The sequence below is a fragment of the Rattus rattus genome, chromosome 6 (genome assembly GCF_011064425.1).
Source record: "Rattus rattus isolate New Zealand chromosome 6, Rrattus_CSIRO_v1, whole genome shotgun sequence".
Lineage (NCBI taxonomy): Eukaryota > Metazoa > Chordata > Mammalia > Rodentia > Muridae > Rattus > Rattus rattus.
Window position 1 is genome coordinate 81,856,077 of NC_046159.1, and position 14,733 is coordinate 81,870,809.

The 14,733-nt window shown below is 39.3% G+C and overlaps 1 pseudogene; it reads right to left on the minus strand.

Moving 5' to 3' along the window:
• Positions 1-6,124: 6,124 nt before the first annotated feature.
• Positions 6,125-7,411, minus strand: LOC116902796 (annotated as a pseudogene).
• Between the last annotated feature and the right edge of the window lie 7,322 nt (positions 7,412-14,733).

Sequence of the window (14,733 nt, forward strand, 5' to 3'; positions counted from 1 at the left end):
TTGGGAAATTTTATAATGACATATATCATGTAATTATTTGTAACATGTCATTACATGTAACATGTAATAAGTTAGTCAAACCCTAATAAGTAAAAGACAGGGTATTGTTAGCTTTTAATGTGGAAAAAGAATGGAGATTATAGACTGAATGAACATTAAAAGTGTTTTTGGAATAACTTTATGACAATGTTTGGCATTATGTGAAATAAACATGCTCATTTTTGAGGACTTGTTAAATCTGACAGACATGGACATTAAAAAACAAACAAACAAACCTAAAAGGTCTTAATAACAATGAAAAGATGTCAATAAAAATATCCAGGTACAGATATTCTAGTATAAATTTTCCCAAATATTGAAATAACCATATAAACATTGCCAATCTCCTTTTAAAAACTCAAGATAATACATTCAAATAAAATTTATGAGACCATAAGTCCTGGAATACTTACAAAATGAACTATTTACTAAAAAGCAAGCCAACTTTCCAGCTCACATACTAAGGAAGTTGAATAAAAAGGTCCCCAGCTGGTGGTGCTGTTTGGAAGGTTATGGAACTAAATATGCATGGAGCCTTGCTGGTGGAAACATATCACTGGGTGAGCGTTGAGAATTCATAAACTCACCCCAATTCCTTTTTGTTCTCTCTTCTTCCTATGTTCAGTTGAGATAAATGCAATCTTTCAGTTTCTGCCTCTGACTGCTCTGCCTTTCCCACTACTATTGACATCTAGCCCCCTGGAACCATGCATAAACCAAAATAATTGTCCTTAAATTGCTTTTGTCATGCTGTGTTATCACAGAAACTGAGAAATAACTCTCATATTTCCTTCACTAGCATTAAAAAGCAAAAACAGTGAACTGAATGACAGTATATCCAAAAGGTTATTATATCAGGTGATTTCCTGAAGGCTGGCCCTAGAATTCAGTCTTAACTTATGTCTGAAAATAAAATTTATCACATAAAACCAACAATACAAAGAAAGGAGAGAGAGGGAGGGCAGAAGGGCAGGAAGAGAGAGAGAGAGAGAGAGAGAGAGAGAGAGAGAGAGAGATGCACATGTATCTCCAGATAGATAAAGCATTCTTTGAAATTAGACTAGTTCACAGTGAAATCTGGGTTAAGTAGCAAAAAAAAAAAAAAAAAAATAAAGGCATCCACAACTTACAGCTAGACTCACTCATGGAGATAAAAGGCTATGCTTTCTGATATAAAGTACAGTCCAGTTCTGTATGAAGTCTTATCGATGAGCTATACAATGAGGTATACAAAAGAATTAAGCACAATGGTTGGAAAAGAAAGCATACTCTGCTGGTTTGCAGCATTCTTATGGACACTAACCCTCTCAAATACGTCTTATAAATTTTGTTGATAAGAAATTTTGAGCAAATTCACGCATGAAAATTAAGTATACATACATTTATCATAGTTCTACACACTAATTCCAAGCAATGGGAATGTTAAAAAACATTCCAAAGAAGCATTAAAGGAATCATAGAAGCTCAGCGTGGAGCTAATTTGAATTGTGCAAGAACTCAGCACTGAAACAAAACATCAGCAAAGAAATCAGCCCGACACTTGAAACAAATGGAGAACTGCGTTGTGTTAAAAACTGGCAAAGAGCACTGCTGCCAATCTGTCCTCCACAGAGTTTTCCTCACTTTCAGTGTGACGCCAAACCAACTCACTAGAACAGGTACCCAGCCTTAGCACAACTGATGTCATTATTAAGTCACAATGAAGTGTCATTAAGTCATAAAACTTAGCACACAGACAACAACACATACCAAACAAAAACACAGACAGTCTACTAGCCTTGCTTTTTGGCTTCTGAAGTTTTGCCTCTAGCTAACTATTCTCCCTAACTGAAGTATGTCAACCCAGGATATAGATTTTATGCTTAAAAGCTCACCATGAGAAAAGCTCAGGGCTACACTAGGATCCCAAACACCCATTGTAGCTGATGGCTAAGCTAGTAAGGACTTTCTATTGGCCTAAACCTGTGCTTTAGTAGTCTTCTCTGTTGGACGTCCACACCACTCAACCTGCTCTGAGCATTCAAGAACTTTTTCTAGCCTAGCGTTTCAAATGCCTCCAAAATCAGGATGGTGATATCAGTCAGAGCACCAGCCCACACTCTGGTACTGGCTTCTGTTCTAGGTTGCTTTCCATTATGGTGATAATCAGCATGATTGAAATAAACTTGGAGAGGCAAAAGTTAACTTTATCTTGTGTTTGTGTATCACAGTCCATCACTAAGGGAAGTCAGGGCAGAAACCTGGAAGTGGAGCTGAAGGAAGAACACAGAGGAAAACCCAGCTTTCATTATTATAGCTCTGAAATGAATGAAAAAAAGAAAAATAAAGAAAAGGAATAGACAGACTGCTCCTTGGGATGGTGGAGGAGAAAGTTTACTCTAGATATGTGAGGGAGCACAGCCAGAAGCAGACACATCTGGGAGAGTCTTGAAAGTAGGGAAGGAAAAGAAGTAGAGAGGGAAAAGAAGGGAGGAGAGGGGAACCAGGTACAGCAGCAAGGAAGCCAAAGGTTCAAGAAGAAGGGAGGGTAACCTAAAAGTCTGACTTATATAGGGAAGAGCCTCTGGGAAATGGGAGAAGGGAAGCCTAGCTTCTGGACTGTGGAGTTCAGGGTAGCCGGTGGGGTAAGTCAGCATTATCCTGTAACAAGTAAGGCCTGATAGATGCTGGGAGAGCCAGGAGACTAGGTCAGCTTTGGTGCCTTAAATAGGCACCCCAGCCATTTGCCTGAGTTTGAAACTTAATACCAGCACCACCTGTCCAGAGGAGTCATCTCCCATAGAGGACTCCACCTTCCCCAAATCACAAATAATCAAGTAAATATCCTGCAGATTTGTTTACCAGGAAATCTGAGGGAGGCAATTTCTCCAGTTAGGCTCCCTCTTCTGAAATGACTGTAGCTTGTGTCAAATTCACGGAAACAGTTTATGAGTACAGTATAAAATCCATTTAAGGTAGAAAAATCAAAAGGCAGAAATATATCTCTCATCTCAAAATTATAAAAACTAAGTAAAATATCATTCTTCTATTAAGGAATCTGCCTAAGTTGGTCTTTCTTTGAATTGTTCACTGCAAGAAATGGGAAGACAGCTAATTGTTTAATTAACATAGACACACAGTGTAAATATAGTTTTTCTCTTCAGATCTATTTTTCTTAGTATTAAATTTAGGAAATAATCAGATGCTTAGAAAGAAGTATTAGAGTCAGATTCAAAAATACATAAAACAGCCTAAAAAGCATGGCACCTTGATCTAAACCACTTTGGAGTTTGATTCCTGAATCATCCCACATTGCTCCTTCATTGCTTACCCTATATCCCCTCAGCTCTCAGAAGCTCAGTCACAAATTAAAAGGTGACTGCACACAATTGGACTCAGCACATATTCTTTGGTAAGACATCAATGAGTGTAAAGCTATCTACTTCTCCAGTAGGTAGCAGGTAAGCCTCCATGGCAGTGCAGCTGAGCCAGTATCAATACAGTCCAGGGCTCACTCTAAGGAACAACTTTAGGTCATCTTGACAGCTTTCAGAAACACAAAAGGTCCTTATTTAATACTCGGCATCTGTCTTTTATTTAAAAGACAATGGAAAGGCATCTATCATTGTATTTCCCCCCCCCTTTTTTTTTGCCTCTGCAAAGGCTTGGCATACACCCATCCCCTAAATCCATGAATTTCATTGTTATTCACAGCAAAGTTATTCTTTGTCTTACATTGGGAAGCCTTCTGAATCACATGGGATCGTGAGTCTAAATTTATTCTCTGTCGTCTCTTACTTCACGGCCTTCCTGAGGTAATAATTGCTAACTCTGTGCTGACCCTGTTCAACATTCTACTGAGCAGTGTGTAAACTATAACACTTTCACCATAATACAACCCTGAGATTTGGTGACTGTTGGTATTCTGTCTAAGCTCTACCCCCATAGTTACCTGGCAACTGCCAGTTGTGCCTGGCACTATAAAGGAGGCTGCTTGCCCCCTCCTCACTCTCTTTCTTCTCTTGCTTCCTACTCTTCCCCTCTTTACCTTTGTCCCTTCTCTCCCCATTCGCCTCCCCTTTTCCCTACACATGCTCATGGCTGGCCTCTATTCCTCTCTCTGTTCTTCTACTCTTCTTCTCTCATTAAACCTCTCCACATGGAACTGTATTAGTTTGGTGTGGTTTGTTGGGATGCGAGCCGAGATTTAGACCCCAACAGTGACTCCAAGCTTCCTTTTTCCAAAAAGTAAATACCTCCACAGATTAAATTTCATGGTACAAATTTTGTTGATTTAGTAGAATATTTGATTCAGTCTATAAACTCTTGAGTGTCCTAAGCTAAAACCACGTGATAACTACTTTGAGCCTCTTCAGGCCATGTTTATGTCTCCTGAGTTCTGTCAGAAAATCAGTGATGCACATATTGTCCAAATTATAAATAGTATGCATATTTAACGGAAGTTAATGATTCTAAAAAAGGCATGGCATGCATTCACTAGGAGTCAAACTGCTAATACTCAAGAAAGACCTACAATCCCATCAGAAGCAATGATAGGACATTTTTATTAAAACATTAGGCAGAATGTTAATTTTTAAAACAAACCATCAGTAGCTCTTACCTTAGTGCTTTTTGTCCATGGATAGAGCCTGAATGGAACCAAGTGAGCTTCTGAGGGCTTCTCTCCTAGGCATCTGCATGCAAAAACTCACTTGAGGAAGTAAAGCAGGGGGGATTTTAGGGGTGGGAAGTTCTTATTTCCAGTCAGTGAGTGCCTAGCAACTTCATGCAAAGATGTAGATACCAGGAAGCCTGAGGACACTGACCTGGACAGCTAAGTCCTTTAAGCAAAGCTAAGTCCCCATCACAATGAAGGTTTAGCTGCCTGTGCCATGCATTTTTAGAATAATGCAAGACTTGGCAGATTTCACCTCCAAAAACTGATAGTATAATTTGCTAATAATATTTGAACACAAATTGAAATGTGATTTTTCTCAGTTGAGAAGCTAGGACTCTAGCTTTGGGATTTATACTTGTTATTCCAACCCCGTGGGGCATTCTGGGAGCCTTGTCGTGGTCTCTCCATCACTCATAATTAAGATCTCCCAAATAGAAGCCCTCTTTTTGAAGCATCTAAAATTTCTCTTTTTGGGGGGTGTGGGGGTCCTGTGGCTTTCATTTTTGCATGTAAACCACTGGGGAAAGGGTCTTGATGGTAGGCACCCTAGAGATTACACTGGAGTTCTGAAGGCTCCAGACACTACCTGGAAAGTCAGGTGACAGAAGCAATGATTCAGACCAATCACATAACCCACTTTGTAAAGATTGGACAACCAAGGAAGCAGTGCAATGGGAGAGGCAAGCACTGGGCCGGTCTTGAGCCACCTGGATAACATCAGGGACAGAGGATCTGGTAGCTCCAGGTGAAAGATCCCCAAAGAGAGACCTTTAATCAAGTCTCGGGAAGTCGCAGACCCCAGACACAGAGAGACCATTTTGGATGTAATACACAAAGGCAAGGTTTATTACGGAGATCTATTATGGAGATCTCTGGGCTGACACATATCCTACACAGGAGACAGAGGTGTCGACCCTGAGTGGCTGGGAGAAGGGCTTTTTAAAGGAAGAAGTCACAAGCTCCAGGAGATGGGGGGATGTCAGAAGGAAATACCAAAAATGTCACAAGGGGAAACTCTCGAAGTCACAGGATTGTCCTCATGATAGTGTTTTATGGTCAGCTAGTACCTGGAGCAGGGCTATTGAGGCTGGAGGAAGGTCAGGTTGTCCTCATTGTTCCCAAAGCAGACCTCTTCTTTGTCCTTTTAGGGTAAATGTTTGTTAGAGTTGATGAAGCTCCTGCACCTGATAAACATCTGGATAGGCTTGGCTCCGTCTCCCTGGAACTCTATCTGCAGGACACAATGACTAGAGCAGTATACAATAAGGACTTGGACAAATATCACAGGGGTAGGGCTCATTACTTGTTTACTAACGTCTGGAGTCATTCAGAGGGCTGGTGAATGAGTCAGTACCAGATGCCCTGGAATTTTTAATTTTCTTATCTGCCTTAAGATGCCATCTCTCACAGGGATCTCCAGTCCATGCCTTACTTGTCCAGCGAGTTTCTGAAGGACCTGCTAGCAAACTTAGCTTTGCTGCCCAGTTCTTCCTCAATTCTAAAGATCTGATTGTACTTGGCCAGGCACTCAGATCAGCAAGGGGCACCAGTCTTGATCTGTTCAGTACAGAGCCCCACGACTGGGTCAGCGATGAAAGTGTCCTCAGCCCCAGATTGATGGAACATCATAATACCCCAGCCATTGGACTAGGCTAGCTTACACCTAGTCTCTGAGCCTGCAGAGATTCAGCCACAAAGCTGCTCTGGCTCACTTTGAGGCAGTCGCAGGTCTTCTCACCTGAAGCCTGGGCAATCCACTTAGGGTTGGTCACTGTGAGGTCATCACCCACCACCTGAATGCCTGCACTAGCTGTGAACTTCTACTAAGCATCCCGGTCGTCCTCGTCAAAGGGGTCTTCAATGGACACCACTGGGTAGTCCTGGATCAAAAACTTGTACAGGTCATGTGTGATGTACCTCTGGGAGTCATCTGGAGACTTGAAGCCCAGGTTATACTTGTGTAGAACTTAGAGGCAGCCACATCCATGCTGATGACAACCTGGTCAGTGTAGCCAGCTTTTGCAGTTGCAGTTTTCAGCAGCTCCATGTCTTCTTTGTTCTCCAGGATGTTAGGTACAAATCCGCCCTTATCACCCACATTGGTGGTATCTTTCCCATACTTCTCCTTGATGACATTCTTCAGGTTGTGGTAAACCTATGCTCCAATGCGTATGGCTTCCCGGAAACAGGATGCCCCCACAGGCAGGATCATGTACTCTTCTTGCATGGCCAGCTTGTTGCCTGTGTGAGAATAGTTGATGATCTCATTGAAAGCTGGAACTGGCAGGATGACTTCAGGGTTGCCGGTCAAGTCAGCAATGTGATGGTAAAGGGACACCCCCTTTTGCACAGCACTAGCTTTGCAGACAGGCAGTGACACTCCAGGATGGCATTTGCACCAAATTTAGATTTATTCTCGATGCCATCCATCTCAATCAGCACCTGGTCAATCTTCTCTTGCTCCACAACATTCAGTTTCTTGCTAACCAGAGCAGGTGCAATAGAGTTATTGATGTGCTCAACAGTCTTTGAGCCTTTCCCCATGAAGTGAGTCTTATCATTGTCTCAGAGTTCTAGGGTCTTGTAGATGCCAATGGATGCACTGCTGGGCACAGCGGCTCAGAAGAGACCTTTTGCGGTGTAGAGATCCACCTCAACAGTGGGATTCCCACAGGAGTCAAAGATCTCTCTGACATGGATCTTGAGAATAGACATGGTGAATTTCTGACTGTTGCAAAGAAAGGAGAGCCTAAAATTTCTTATACAACATGTTTAGATAGGAAGCTAGTTGCTCAATCCTGGAGACATTGCTGTGGGCTCCATCAGTTACATTCCTTTGCAATTACTTTAAAAAGTATTTATTATGATAATTATTGCTTTATGGGTGTGGATGATTTGTACATTTGTGTGTCAGATACTCTAGAATTGGAGTTGCAGATGACTATGGTAGACACTGGAAACTGAATCTGAGTCGTCTAGAAGTGAAGCCCATATTCTTAAGCACTGAATCATTTTGACAGCTCATGCATTTGCTTTGCTTCCCATTTCAAACTTTGCCAGTGAGTTTGCTGAATAATCTGATCTCCTGCAAACTATTGGGAGACACCAGTTTACATATTTCTTTTTAATATTGAAAGCCTGGCCTTTCATAGGACAGGTGACTAGTTTGAGACTCCCTATTTGCTTTGGGAGCTCAAGGCTTCCTGGTTTTCAGTTTGTCATCTCCAAGTGAATTTTGTCCTCTTGTACACTGATTTCCTCTGAGAGCTGAAACTGTCCAACTGAGTCCCTTGTTTGCTGCTGAAAACAAGCACCCTGGCAGTTAACTGTTGAAAGACACCAGATGCTAGGACATACAGCTTTCTGTGTGTCAGGTCCAAATGGTACCACATTTCCCCCTGAAAAGGACAGGCCCACTGACTTGGTCCAAAACTGAATCTAGTGAGACTATAGAAGGTGTGTTTGTTTGTTTGTTTTTGTTTTCTTTTGTTTTTGGTGGCTAGGTAAAAGCCAGCATTCCTCAGAAACTTTTGCATCTGCCAGAGGAATAGTTCCTTTTGCTTCTGGCAGGAGGGACTTGAGGTTTTTTATTGGATATACCAATTGTGCCTATCAGTATGTCAAAGTCAGTGCTACCTTTCAGACACCTCAAGGCCCTAATCACACATACCTGTCATACATTTCAAAGCTCTGTACTCTCCTGGCCCCTCTTATCTGCCCCATTACTCCTACACTATCAGAGCCCCAAGGCTGATCCAGATCCTTCTCTGGTCTCTGGCCTCCCAGCCCATAATCTCCACTATTCCTTGTTATTCTTCCTTCCTTCACAAATAGCCCAGGAACAGTTGGTGTTTTTTTCTCTATGATCTGAACTCTTCCAGATCAAAAAAACTCCCTTTTAAATGGAGCACCCATTTCATTAATTTATTTCACCAGAATGGCCATATTGATTAAATATACTTTTGTCTTTTATCATTATTTTATTTCTTAAAATTTTAGTTTACGTTAAACTAAAATGAAACCAAACCAAGTTAATAATTTTAATTTATATCAGCATTTACTTATAAGCCAATTTGGCAATAAGTACATAAAATATAACCACATGCAGACAGATAATTTACATATGTAATCATATATAAGATATACTTTAATAAACCAAGATTTTGACCATCATTATTTGTTAAGAAATATAGGGCATGAAGATCTTTTAATATATATCATAAACATCTAGTATGCATATATCTATACATTTCAACCTTAATAAAAAACCTTAGATTCTCTATTTTTATAAAAAATATTTTGAAGAATCATTAGTTTTCTGTTACCAATTATATATCAATAAGATAAAAATTTCCATTGGTGATATTTAGAATCTGTTTTGGAGGGAAATCCTATCAAAATGTATGTACATATCAATGAAGATTTATAAGACATTTAATATCACCAAAGATATCATTTACAGGTTAAAATATTTGGAATTTTATTTTAATATTTATTTTCAATTTTATGAAATAGTATGCTTTTTCCAGGGCTTAATATATGATCATAATATTCAAATAGTTTAACAAACAACCAAAATAAAAAAGAATTAAAAAAAACTGTGATCACTCTTTGCTAAAATTCTTTAATACAAACAATACATGAAAACAACCAAGGATACATACAAACACTTATCAGACACATGGCACAGGTCCATGGAATTAGGTTTAATAAAAAGAAAGTATAGTCTAAATCTTTAAGATGTGAGAAAGGCTTAGTACTACAGAAGAGGGAAAGGTTTGTCATATAGAGTGACATGTCTCAGCTGTGACAGGGCGAGGCAGTGCAGACGTTCTTCCATCTTTTATACTTGCTGAGACCATTTTAGGTTTAAGTAAAATTTGATCTCTTTGACAGAAAATCTCACCGAAAATTATCTAACTCTATTCTAGGAACCCAAGGGCCCAGCTAATTTATCAGAACTTCTGTTGAATTACTTGCTTGCATAAAACCTCCCCCGTCAGGTGCCAAGTGAGATACCAGGAGGTGGGTTATGCCTATAAACATCTCTGAACTATACTCTTGGTGTGACACTTGGTTCTTAAATACAAGCTGGATTAAAGACTTTTAATTGGCTGTAAACTGTGTCTAAATGGTCATCTCTAGTGAGCTCCCTGTAACAATAGTTTATTCTGAGCTATCTTGAGTGACCATGGCACAGAGACACAAATTTAGGTTACTGCAAACTCCATGTTCTAATGTGCAAGCAGTTTTTAAAGCATTTTTTAAAATAGTTTTAGAGAACAAAGAAAGCCATAGAGCAAGGCAAGCTTAAAATATTTTGGTGGGTTCACAAGGGAGGAGAGTACAATGAGACAGGGAAGCTATTATATATGCCGAAGATCATACCTGATGATATTCTTAGCTTTTGCTTTGGTGGAAACTAATGTTCTACTAAATTAATAGCTTCTCAGAGTTTTTCCTTTATTATCACTGTTGTGTTTTATAAAAAGGAAAGAACCAGGATATGTTTGGTAGAGGCCTAGTATGGTGGGGTGGAAGGGGTTGCCTCTGTGGGCCATTGTTGGGACATCCTTCCTGTGAGTCCACACAATGGATGGGGAGGGAGTTGAGGAGGGAGAGAGAAGAAAAGAGAAAGACAGAGAGAGAGAGAGAGAGAGAGAGAGAGAGAGAGAGAGAGAGAGAGAGAAGGAGGAGGAGGAGGAGGAGGAAGGAAGAGGAGGAGGAGGAGGAGGAGAAGACTGGCCATGAACACACACACACACACACACACACACACACACACACACACACACACACACACACACACACTGAGGTGGGGAAAGGAATGAGGAGAGAAGGGACAGAGAGGGAGAGAGTAGAAAGTAAGAGAGTAAGAGGGTAAGAGAGTAAGAGAGTCTAAGTGTGAGGAGGGGCCAAACAGCTTCTTTATAGTGAGTCGGGGCTGTTGCTAGATAACTGTGGGGCAGAGTCTAGAATGAATGCTCTGGTGTTAGTTCACAAGGTGTTCAGATACAGAGTAGAGCAAGGAATGACTGTTCCAGAAGATAAAACTAGACCAAGATAAAGTAGTTATCTTCTGCCGTTACCTGAAATTTGATCTCTTCACAGGACTGAAAGTCCAATTCCATTAGTCTCTATAGTCACAGAAACTCAATCTAGGAATTTTTTGCTGATGGTCCCACCCAGTTTCTTCTCAGAGAATTTCATTCACAGGTCTCAGGATCAAGGGTACCAGGAGGCTGCTGCTAGTCTGGGAACATTTAAAGAACTCAGAGGCCAGGAATGTTGACCTACACCTTTAATTCCAGCACTAAGAATGCAGAAGCAGGTGGATCTCTTGAGTTTGAGGCCAGGCTGGTTTACATAGTGAGTTCCAAGAAAAAAAAATTGAAGAAACCAGGAAAAGAATGAATAGTGTGCATTGTAAACCAGGGCATAAACTAGTTGGTCCATCTGGCCCAATGACAACATACTCAGGTATCTCTTCTTCACTTCCATAGTTGCATGTAGCTTTGAGGTACAGGTTCTTTCCCCCCTCCAAATGTCTCAGTGTAATTCATTTATTTACTCATTTTAAAAATATAACAAAATATAATAATGTAATAAAACAAAACAAATGATCACAATCAAAACAAAACAAAGCAACATAAAGAAAAGACCCCAAGAGAAGGCACAAGAACCAGGAATCCACTCATTCACACACTCAGGAATCCCACAAAACCACTGAACTGGAACCCATCATATACCAGTACAGAAGAACTGGTGCAGACCCACGCAGAACCTGAGCATGCATCTTTAGCCTCTGAGTTTGGTTCATTTAGAGTCTGTTTCTTGGTGTCCTCCATTCAAATACACTTTTTCACATCCTCTTCCCCAGGGTTCCTTGAGCTCTGAGAAGAGGAATCTGGTGGAGGAATCCCATTTATGGATGAGTGTTCCAAGGTCTCTCACTCTCTAGAGGCACAGGTTCTTATTTAGAAGAAATAATTAGAAACCAGGAACAGAATACTTCTTTGCTTTGGGGGCCTCAAGCTTTTCTCAGAACTACTGCTTTGGGCTCATCTGACCATCCTGATCTCATCACTACTGTAGAATTCTCTAGAAGCGTGTTGCACCAAAGGCAGGTAGATTACCACTCTTCCTATTTGTCAATGACCTATTTTGTTTAGTCAAGGTATACAAGTTTTTCCTTGCTTTACCAATTCATTATTTTATCACAAATGGACAAATGAAATGAGTTGTAAGTAAATATGACTGTTAGACTTGAAAATTACATTTTAAACTAAATTTATGCATGAGTAGATATATTTCAATACAAAATTGAAAAAGGAAAAGCTATTTGAGAAGGTATTTGCCATTAGAATGACAAAGCATAATTAACGTTATGGCAATACACAAACAGAAGGCTGTGAGTTCCAACAGAGTATACTGTGGAGGTCTGATGCAGGAATTGTAAATAGATGTTATTTTATAAAATATCATTACAAACTTATTTAAAATTGCAAAAACATGAAGATATTTATTATCACTCTGGCATAATAGCATATTATGTCTACCAGGCCTCATATATACTATGTATAATGTTCCCTAATAATAATGCATAAGAATCTATTCATTGATATGAACCCACCTTTATACATACACAAAGGAGCATAACCATCCAATGGAAAAAATATATGTACATTTTCAGCAAATGGTGCTGGTTAGAAAAGGTCAACATGTAGAAGAATATGTCCATGCATATACACTGTATAAAAGCTTAAGTCCAATAAAGGACCTCCATCAAACCAGGAATAAGCAAACTAATAAATGTAAACTATAAGCATCTGGAACACATGGGGTCACTTTTAAAAAACTTTTCTTTTTTAAAACTTATTTAAGATCAAGAATATATGGGATCTCATAAACTCTCTTCCCAAAAGATAAACATCTCTGGTTAAAAACAATAGCAAAATATTCATGGTTTTTTTTTTTGTTTTACCAATTTTCAACAGATAGAATCACTAAATCCAACATATACAAAGTAGTAAAAAGTTAGACCGCAGGAACAAATAACCCTATTTAAAAAATGGTTTGGGACAAACAAAAGACTTCACAGCTGAGGAATGCGAATGAGAAACAAGAAATGTTCTAATCAGGGAAAATGCTTAAACCCAAAAACAACCCAGAATTTCCGAAACTGTAGGCATTCAGGTGATCGCCAATTTCCTGCTGAAAAGCTAAACCCTTCCCGTCTCCCTTGCACACCACAAAATTAGGTTCCCGAAACTTCTGGCCTTAAAGCCTGAGCTCATCTCATCTTCCCTTTCGGATGCATATAGAGAAAGATGCCTCCCTTTTAAAAACATGATTCACTATGGTCATTTTCTCTCTTTTTATTTTCTCAGAAGCTGCATTTGACAAATAATCTAACATATGGAGACAAAACTTAGGACAGACAATCCAAGCCTATTAGCAACTCTAGCCCACCAATGGACCAACCTCCCTCATTCTCACATGCTTGAACTGTTTCTCCCAGGCATCCTTTCCCACTCTCTGCCCATATCATCTCCACACTTACTGCCCCTGATAAGTCAGATCTAAATGCTTGCAGCACCCTAGATGCCCTAAACAAGAAACTCAAGACTACAAAATGATTTTCTTCTTAAAAGTTTAACTCAGAACCTTGATACAATCTTCTGACCTCTATCTCTTCAGATCCTCTCCCCCAAGGAACGCCCTGCACCACCTTAAATAGCTATACATATAGGTCCCCACTAGACAACAAGATGGGTCATGTAGATGAGTGCAGTCACTATGTGCCGATGTAAGATCTAGCAGGACACAGCAGACACAGCCAAATAAGGACGAATGTTTAGCAGCAAGGGTGAGAACTCACCGTTGGGAGGTGGAATAGAAAACAGCGCCATCTTTGAGGCCTGACAGGGGCTTGAGACTCTCTCATCATGTATTCAAGTAATACATGGATGTAATATGGCAAAATGCTAGAACAAAGTAATCTAAGTCAGAGGTGCCTTAGGCTTCAGAGCTCACTGGAGTTTCACCACAAGCAAACCCAAAGGCACTGGAGACATTATTATTATTATTATTAAATTTTATTTTATTTTTTTTTTTTTGGACATGGGACTGAACTCAGGGGCCTAATAAAAAAAAATCTATTCATTATATAAATTTACATATACACAAAAACACACAAACATAACCCATACATACCCCCAAATGGAAAAGCTACATTTGTGTATATGTATACATTATATATATATTACTCAATAAAGGATAGAAAGAATAAGCATTGTAATGAATGAAAATATATACAAAATTCCATGGGATCTTTTTTCTACCCTTTTCTTTTTATAAACTTATTTATATGTGTATGTTTTTGGAACCTCTTCCTGATAAGATGCCAAGAGAATATCTTTCCAAACATACAGGGTACAAATATTCATTGTTTTTGGTTTTTTCTGTTGTTTTCATGTTTTCAATAATCCTTTTTTTCTGTATTGAAAAAAACATGCCCACTGTATTTAATTTTTAGGATATTTTTTTCGATGCAAATTAATCATCAAAAACTTTAAACAATCTAAAATGCTCTAATTTCTGAAAACTTATAGTTTTTAGTGGCCTTACATTCATTTTTCCTAACTCCATTAAGATGGAATGGCAATTTGGTCCCAAGTTCCTTTCTCTTATAAAAATCCCAGCTCACTTAAAAATTTTTCCAGTATCTGGTCTACAATAAAATTTAGTGCCAGAATACAATTTTCTTTTTTGCCTTTTCAAACTTGTTTACTAAAATAATCAACATGGAGCCTTTTTTGGACATGCCTTTGGGCCTATTAGCAACTCTTCCTCTCCAATGGGACAATCCCTCATTCTCACATCTCCCTGTTTCTCCCAGGCATCCTGCAACTTGTCTGCTTCAATCTCTCTCACACACAAATTGGTTTATGGATGTCATATCTAGGGTTCATCTTACAAGGTTCAAATATGGATGGGGTTGATAATACTGAAAATTGTTTCATGCTGTTCTACTT